We start from the raw sequence: 9,719 nt of genomic DNA on the forward strand, positions 1-9,719 counted from the left end.
GCATAAGGCTACCACTTAACCGCAATTTGTGTTCTTAATACACTCTGTTTCTGCGCTTTGTGTAAATTTATATGTACACAGATAGCCCTATGAGATCCTTGGATGATAAGGGGAACTACAAATAGAAGTCATTGTTGTTAAAAATAGCGACATAGAGAGAGAGATAGAGAGAGGTGATGTGGGAAGGGTGGGGGTTCGTTCTATTCTCTGGGGAAGGGGGGGGGGGGGTCTTTATGAGGGGGGGTCTTTATGAGGGGGGGGGGTGGGAGATAGGGACTAAAGGATGGGGAAGGAATTTAAGGGGTGAGGGAGGGCCTATCTTTAGACAGGCAGGCAGACAGAGAGAAAGAGCGAGGAATTGGGAGTTACAAGATTGTACAACGTTAATTACTTTTCAATATTCCATATTGAAACTGTGGAACAACCTTCCTGGTTGCCCAAAAGCAATATGTCTGTACAAACAAAGTGGATTTACAGATTTATCACATGTATACATAAATATTGTTCTCCCATAGATGTTGAATTCTATTAGTTACAAAACTATAGCCAAAATATTATGCGTCAGAAACTATTGCTTTACCGATGGTTTTCAACTTAATGCTATGGATTTATTGATTCGTAGAGGATGAGGGCACTTAATGAGCGTGCGGAATACCTCAAATATTGGAATGAAATATACAATATAATACTTCCAGCTATTGACTAGTGAAATGTGACAATTATATACCATTGGCTGAATAAGTAACTGCCAAAACATTGTTATCATTTGAAACAGATGGATTTTTAAGGGAATATTTTTATGGAGAGAGAACATATTTCTAGAGACAGACAGACAGACAGACAGACAGACAGACAGACAGAGCACACCGGGGGTCTCTTTGTGCAGGCTACCATTGCCTTAAAGGACAATTCCGGTATTTTGAACATTGAGCCCCCTTTCTGGTTTGTTTAGGATGAAATAGAGTGGGTGACACCGAAATTTGAACTATTAGTCCTTTCTCGGGTATTGGGCTCATTTTGAATCGCTCCTGCCTGCTTCACAATGGTTGTCTGTGTGCATACACAAACCTGTGAACCCAGCAACCCTAAACGTTCGTTTTCAAAAATGTGCAAGTAACCGAGTGGTTGGCGGCATTCGTGAAGTTAAAAAAAAAATTATCAGCGCAATATATGGTTTCTGTCGTGTTTTATTGCACATTTATCGCCAGTTGATTTCAGTTGGAAGACTCATTACTGCTCGCTGATATTACTCCGCCGAACCGGAAAGGTGGGCTGTTTACGTTGGTTAGAAGTCTTGTACAGTGAGCACCTCGGATTAGGGAAAATCACATAGAAAATCACTGAAAATGGATTATGAAAGGTGGCTTCTGGAGGACGCACTCGATTTTGATTTTGACGGCAGAGGATATCGGTTTGAACCAGAATTCACCCAAGAGGAGCTACGGGAGATGGAGGCTAGGGCTACGGAGGCGCCTGAAGCTCCGGCTGAAGCGGTCCCCAGGTTCACGGGAAATTGGTGGTGTGCCTGTGGGAAGTGCAGGCAGATGCCGACGGAAGTCGAAAGTAGGTGCTGCACGGAGTGGGACCTTGTGCGGAAGTTTATATGCGGTTGTGAGGTATCTGAAGAAATAGTTCCAATTAGCAACTAACACGGATGGAAACCATATATTGCGCCGATCATTTTTTTTTAAACTTCACGAATGCCACTAACCACTCGGTTACTTGCACATTTTTGAAAACGAACGTTTAGGGTTGCTGGGTTGACAGGTTTGTGTATGCACACAGACAACCATTGTGAAGCAGGCAGGAGCGATTCAAAATGAGCCCAATACCCGAGAAAGGACTAATAGTTCAAATTTCGGTGTCACCCACTCTATTTCATCCTAAACAAACCAGAAAGGGGGCTCAATCTTCAAAATACCGGAATTGTCCTTTAACAAAACACCCAGGTCAAAAATGACACTTGTTGTCTTCAATAAGTGTGTGCTTGGAGAGAGATAGAACATATCTCGAGAGAGAGAGAGAGAGAGAGAGAGAGAGAGAGAGAGAGAGAGAGAGAGAGAGAGAGAGAGAGAGAGAGAGAATGTAACACTTAAGTCGAGGCCCCCTGTTGCTCTTGAGCAATGGCGTTTGTTTCAAAAAGGGCTCCGACTACAAAGACTGTGGAGGTACGAACAAAGGAAACGCACGTTTCCAAGACGCGTTGTCCCTTTAAATCGTACACCACGTGGTACATCCAAAATGCTGCAGAAACAAACTAGTTCTATTTCATGTAGGCTACGCCGTCTAGGCTTCGCCTTATGGGCTTGTCCCGTTTGAAAATTCAAACTATGCACCTATCAGCGTGGGCACCGCCCACATTTCCCACGGTATCGTGTCTATATAACGCGGTGTATACCGTCGCTCATCCTCCCTTTTCTTTCAGCACTTGTGCTTATCAGCGAGAAATTGAGAACTACTATTAAGAAGATGAGAACTTCAACACGGATCTCCCAAGCCGGCGGCAGCGGCTCGGGCGAGGCCGCGGACAAATGGCCCTTTTCAGGGCCACCTGAGAGCGCTCCTAGAGCTAGGTCCTTTTCAGGACTCCTATGCGCCTCCTGTCCCGCCTCCCTGGCACCGGGTGACGGGCACTTGGCGTGCTTTTGGTGCCTCGGCGCCGACCACGCCGCGGCTGCTATGGCGGCCCCCGTCTCCTGTGTCGCCTGCCGGGAGCTGCCTGAAGAGGGGATCCTCTCCAGGCATCTCTTCTTTTCCCCTGCGGTGGAAATGGCTGACGCCATCGACCTATTCGGACCTGACGTCGACGATGGCATCATCGACGCCTCCCTGGACGACGTCTTCGGCGACTCGGCGTCCGGTTTTTCCCGCTCTCGGGTTACAACCGCCACCGTCATACAACATACCCATGCCGGCCCCGCCTCTCGCCCCCGTATCTGACGATATGCAGGGCGAGTGCTTTCGCACCCCATATTTTTCCCGGCGGGTTACCCAGTGCCCCTTGTTCCCGCCTTTGCAGCACTTGTTTATTGCTGCCGGTGAGGACCCTTCGACCCTGAAGGCTCCGGTAAGATCCTACACGGATTTCACCAACGTGGAGGGGTGGGCCGATGCTCAGGCGAGGGGGATCCCTCGTCTGGAGCCTCCCCTGGCAGCGCTTCTCTGTCCGGGCGCCGGATGGCTCCTTAACGAAAAGCCGCTGCCCCCCGACCGCCTCCAGAAGCAGATTGTCGGCCTAACGGACAGAGTGTTCGTTTGTGCCTCTCAATCCGCGGCGGCGGTCAACAACATCGCCCTGCTCTCCTCTGCCATGGTCTCCTTGTCGGCTGACAGGGAGGCCTACGGCCCGGAGGAAGCCGCGAGATGGCTGGCGGTTTCCCGCTTTTCCAGCGCCATCCTCCAGTTATGCCAGCCGATAGCCGTTTCGGCCGGCCAGCATATGGCGTGGGCTACCATGATTCAAAGGGTCATATGGCTCTCCCACACTGCGGTGCCGGAACGAGAGCGGGCCAGCCTCGTCCAGGGTCCACTAGCGCCGGATGGCCTATTTGGTCCCAGGTTCTCGGAGGTGCTTGCGCACCAGCGGTCAGTCCGTGAGGATCGTTCCCGGTTCGGGACGATCCATGGGGCCGCCTCCGACTCCAGCCCCGGTGCAGCAGCCGCAGCCGCCGCGCACGGGGAGAGCAGCAGCGCCACGGACCGGGAAGTTCCGGACGCTTGCTCCTACTTTTTCTTTCCCTATTAAAGAAAAGAGTAAAGACCGTTCGGCCGAACGGCAGTACATGGTACCTAAAGAGCGATATTCCCCAGGCCACCTGCGCCCTACGCTTGTGGTGCGCTCCTCCATGTTGCCTCTTTCCCCCTCTCAGCCCGGTGGCTGTAGGGTGGCGGTCGGACGGCGTGTTCACTTGGCCTCTGGTTCACCTGCTTCTAAGAAGCGGCGTCCCTTGGAGCCTCGTGGACGGATCAGAGACTCGTTGCACGGTCTCCTGGTTTCCCACATTATAGGTGAGGAGATGGGTCCGCGCGCTGTGGCTACAGCCTGCGGACAGCGCATGCGCACAGGTGCTGCGGCCGGACGGCTCGCTCCCTGTTCAGCGGGCACGAGCGCGACGTCTAGACAGCTCGTTGTTTTTACAACTGCTAGTTGTGGTACGTCTCCTACGCTCGCTGAGCCTCCTCCCTTTCGTGGGAAGCCCCCCTTGGTCCACACGCAGTGTGAAGGCGGTAGGGGCAGAGGAATACGGGTTATTCCTGGACGGTCTTCCTCAGCTGTCGGCTCGCCCTCTCTCCAACCGCTATGCGTGTTGGCAAGAGCGGTGCGTTCTGCCATCGTGGTTGGACACCACGTTGAGATGGGGCCATCCCATACAGTTCAAGCGTCGTCCCCAACCCTTTATGGGGTTGGTGGAGACCACGCTACGGGACCCGGCTGCGAGCACGGCTCTGGCAGCAGAGGTGGCACGTCTCTTGGTAAAGGGGGCCATCACTGTCGTTCCCCCCCACGAGTCTCACCTAGGTTTTTATTCCCGCTACTTCCTGGTTTCCAAGAAGTCAGGGGAAATGAGACCTATTCTGGATCTTCGCGTGTTCAACAGATTCGTTGCCACGAGGAAGTTCAGAATGCTCACGGTCGGAGCATTGTTCCGGTGTGTGAGAGAGGACGATTGGTTCACATCCCTGGATCTCAAGGATGCTTACTTCCACGTCCCTGTTCGGCAGGCGCACAGGAAGTTTCTCCGCTTTGCCTTTATGGGGATGGCGTACGAGTACCAGTGTCTGCCGTTCGGCTATTCCCTGGCGCCGCGCACCTTCTCGAAGTGTGTGGAGACGGCGTTGGAACCGCTCAGACGTCAGGGAAAGAGGATTCTCTTCTACCTAGACGATCTGCTTATTCTGAGCAACTCAGAAGAGACCGCGAGAAGGGACACCATGTTGGTGATAAACCATCTCTCCTTCCTGGGTTTTGCCATCAACTGGGAGAAGAGCTCCCCGCTCCCCAGCCGGCAGACAGTCTACTTGGGGCTTTGCCTAGACTCAGCCACCATGACTGCGATGCTTTCGCCTCCTCGGCGAGACGCCATCCTGTCGGCGCTCTCCCGTTTTCACGTTCACAGAAACGTGACCGCACTGTCCACCATGCGCCTGTTGGGGCTGATGGCAGCTGCCCACCCCGTGGTCCCCCTGGGTCTGCTTTTTATGCGCAGACTCCAGCGGTGGTTTGCTCGCCAACGGTTGGACCCCAGGCGACACAAGCTCAGGGTGCTCCTCGTCCCCCGTTCGGTGTCGCCAGACCTGGAATATTGGAAAGGACCCTCCGCCCTTCTCAAGGGTGCTCCACTGGGCAGGGTGGCGTCCTACGTAGTGGTCTTCACGGACGCCTCGTTGACGAGTTGGGGAGGAACGTGCCTCTCTCACTCGGTCGGAGACGAGTGGCGCACGCCCCCTACAGCACACATAAATGTGTTGGAGCTCGACGCTGTGAGGAAAGTGCTGTTGCATTTCTTTCACCTGGTGCGCGGCCGCCACGTTCTGATCAGGACAGACAGCGTGTCGGCGGCGGCGTACATCAACAGACAGGGGGGAGTCCGCTCCCCTGCTCTCCACCGAAAGGCGGTCGAGCTCTGGCTTTGGGCTCATCAGTATCTCCGCAGTCTGAGAGCCCTGCATATCGCGGGCGCCAAGAACTTTGGGGCGGACCTCATGTCTCGAGGCGGTCCCCGCCGAGACGAGTGGCGGTTACATCCCGACATTGTCAGACTGATCTGGCAGAGGTTCGGGACAGCGCAGGTGGACCTCTTCGCGTCCCGGGAGAACACGCACTGCAGGTGGTGGTTCTCCCTCAGCCCTCGGGATCTTCCCCCGTTGGGGGTAGATGCGTTGGCACACACACCTTGGCCGCGGGCTCTCTTGTATGCGTTTCCCCCGCTCCAGCTGATCCTTCCTCTTCTGGAACGGGTCAGACAGGAGAGACTGTCCCTGATATTAGTGGCCCCGGAGAACCGTTCAGCTCTGTGGTTTCCAGAGCTTGCCGCGCTCTCGCGGTCGGCGCCTTGGCCAGTACCATTCAGGCCGGATGCGTTTTCACAGGCCCACGGGACGGTGCACCACCCGCCCGATGTCTCGGGACGGCTGTTGGTTTGGCTCCTGAGAGGTTGATCCTGCAGGGCAAAGGTTTGCCTGAGACGGTTATCAACACTATTCAGAGTGCTCGTGCGCCTTCTACTTCTTCCCTCTATGCGGCGAAGTGGTGCGCCTTCTCTAATTGGTGTGAGACGAACCACGCTGTCCCATCTCAATGCGAGGTGGGAAGCGTGCTTTCGTTTCTGCAAAACTTATTGGAAAAAGGTTTGGCCTTCTCCACTATCAAGGTCTATGCGGCAGCCGTTTCGGCTGGCCATGCAGGCTGTGATGGTGGACCGATCTTCAGCCATCCACTGGTCAAGAGATTCTTGCGTGGGGCTAGACGGGTTAGGCCTGTTTCACGCGTGCTTACACCACGCTGGGATCTCCCCACCGTGTTGCGCGGATTGTCCAGGGATCCTTTCGAGCCTCTCTCCCAGGCCCCTTTCGATGCCCTGTCATTCAAGACGGCGCTCTTGTTGGCCTTGGTTTCTGCCAAGCGGGCCGGTGAGCTAACCGCTCTGTCTGTCAGCCCGAGTTGCTTGTTGCTAAACGAGGACAGCTCCTTCGCGTTGCTCAGACCTAATCCTGCGTTCCTCCCGAAGAACATTAATAGTTCTTTTCGGTCGAGGGATATTGTGCTTAAGGCTTTTCACCCCCCGCCTCATTGTAGTGAGGCGGAGGCGGAGTTGCATCTCCTGTGCCCGGTTCGGGCGTTGGCTATGTACGTGAATCGCTCGGCAGCGTTCCGCTCCACACAACAGTTGTTTGTGTGTTATAGCGACGCTAGCAGGGGCCGCGCTCTCTCTAAGCAGCGGTTTTCTCGCTGGGTATGTGAGGGTGTTTGCCTAGCCTACTCTCGGCAGGGCTTGGCGCCACCGTTGGGCGTTAAAGCTCACTCCACACGGAGCGTGGCCGCTTCAACGGCTCTACTCAAGGGCGTTTCGGTGGAAGACATCTGCGCGGCTGCGTCTTGGTCTTCCCCCGGCCCCTTTGTCCGTTTTTACATGTTAGACATGTCCAGGGGCTCACTCGGCAACTCTGTGCTAGAGTCCGGGACCCCTTTTACGGCTTAAGAATATAGACATGTTCTTTAAAGCGGCGTGGTTGGATTTCCTCTCGCCGGCTGGCGAGTTGGTCTTGGAAGTATGAGATTCCAGCAAGTTTGTCCCCACGGCGGGTTAGCGAGGGACTTGATAGCAGATGGGTTGTACTGCGTAAGTTCTACCTCTACGGCTGCGTTTTATACTAACCAAAATTGCACATTAGATGTTACATGAACCGGGCTGTGAGGAATCAATTAGATTTGAACTCCTTGGCTAACGCCGGCCAAGCCTCCGGTTCAATATGCAACTAAGCTAGATTAACGTTAAAAACCTGACCTTTCCTCGCCCCGCCGTAAGAGTTCAGAAGTTTATGGTCGGTAATAAATATACCTTATGGTGGCCCGGCTGAACTCGAAGCTTATCACCAAATAAATAACACTTAACCACAGGTAATACGTCTCCCACGTTGGTACAAACATTTAGATCTAATCAGGATTGGATACAGTCTATCTACAAACCCATATAAAACACACTCCCAGCCCTTTACTTCGTGAGCTCGTTATTCAATTTCAATCTGTTAGCGTATCCTAGGCCGTTCGTCTAACCGGCTGTATGAATTTAAACCAGTCCGAGATTACACGTCCCCGCAACCAGTCGAAGGCAGTACAAGCTATTCACCTAATGTTACTAATCTAACTATACAGAGTTTAGTCATGGACAACAGGTTCTGTTTACCTTTCTTGTGGCGCCTGTAAGTAGCTTGTACTGCTCCCGACGGCCCCGCGGTCGCAAGTCTCGGTCCGGAACTTTCCAATCACGTCAGGGCGTCACCAAATTGCAATGTACTTCTTGGAAAAAGGGGTCGAATCCAAAGGAATAGCTTTAACGAGACTTTATTTGTATAAAGTATTTTCGGTATGGTAAACTGATGCTCTGAAGTAAAGAGAGATTGGAGAGTGCCTTAGCACGTGCGAGAGTGTTCTCCTAGCTGATCCTAACCACAAACCCACGTATGGTAATCGCTGCCGGGAGAGTTCTAACGTTTTCGTGGCCAGGTGGTCTTCTTTATGGACTCAGCGAGGACCGGAAGACTTGGAGAGGAACCGGTGTGACGTAATCCTCGGTTTTCCTCGCCTGGTCTGTGATGCTGCCCTCTGTGACTAAGTATCTAGCAGCCTTCAGTAATTTCCTGCTTTCCCTTGTGGCTATGTGTAGTATTTACGGCTTATATATTTGGTCCTACCCCCTATTGGTTAAGTGAGGGAAATACAGCTTGTGTTCCTAAAATACGTAACAGAACAAACTGGTCCTCAGCACTGGTGAGAAATTACCAGACCCATATAGTATTCCGAGTTAGGAATGGATTGCAGATATGTCCAAATGGCCAGCTATAACATGGCCCGACATATACAGTTATCTGACTGAGAAGCCTAGTGTGTACACTAAGGACAGTTTGCGTGCATACAAATCTTCGGACGCATATAATTATGTTCTTTGTGGTCATGTGCAAAACTTAAAATGTTTTGACACAAGTTCAGGGTTTTGCGCTTTGAGGGCAGGTGTCCTGCCCAGTCAGAGACAGGGACTAAAGGCAAAACCTTATGATGCCTGGGTGTACGTGCACAGGGATATAGGGTACATCCTGACAGCTAACTGCACATGCATGGCAGGGTAAGTCTCACACAGCAGATATTGTGAGCTTCTGAATTCACTTACTTTTACTAATAGATCTATCCATCGCACCAGTCTTGCTTCTTGTTGCAGCCATGCTGCAGCCATCATGTGCCAGGTTGAGTTAACAGGGCGCAGACGCACCGAGGAGGAGGTCGCCTGCACTTCCCAACCAAACAAGTGGAAGGACATGTCCCGCAAAAGGGTTGAGCCACAAAAGTTGAAAAACATCAACTTCAGCCGACCAAAGCGACACCTGACTGAGCTGCCTGAAGTCCATCATACACCAACACCCCAAAACATACCAGGTAGCCTATGAGAGTGAACGCGCTGATACATGTGAACTATTACGCACAACCGTCCGCAGTGGATTGAATCTTCAGGAGAGTGACGGCTATTAGCCTATTATATATTGGTATAATTTAGGCAGTGTGCGAAATACCCCCCCCCCCCCCCCCCCCCCCCCCATTGCAGAGGATAAGACAAAAGCCGACATACGTAATGTGTGTGGGCAACAAAGTCACTGTTACCAAAATCAACATCTGTCTGTCCCTTCAAAATAAAGTTTGTGACGTGTGTGATTGGAGCAGCTGCTGACAGATGTGCTGCTGACAGTGAGTTTCACTAAACCTGAGCCACCATCCAATCCTCCCTCGTTCACGTCCTGACGTCTCTTGGACATATAAATGCATAAATCTCTGTATATTCTGTGTTTTTCCTCTCTTCAACTAATTGTTTCAGTTTTTGCCGGTGTCGGTCTGCAACGTGAAATCTGGTGCGCACCTGTTTCTCTCTCGCATACTCGCTCGCTCTCGATCCGCATATTAAAAATAAAAACTAGTGAGGAAGAAATAGGTCTACAAACCCCCCGAATATTGA

This window comes from Gadus morhua, chromosome 4 (assembly GCF_902167405.1).
Source record: "Gadus morhua chromosome 4, gadMor3.0, whole genome shotgun sequence".
Lineage (NCBI taxonomy): Eukaryota > Metazoa > Chordata > Actinopteri > Gadiformes > Gadidae > Gadus > Gadus morhua.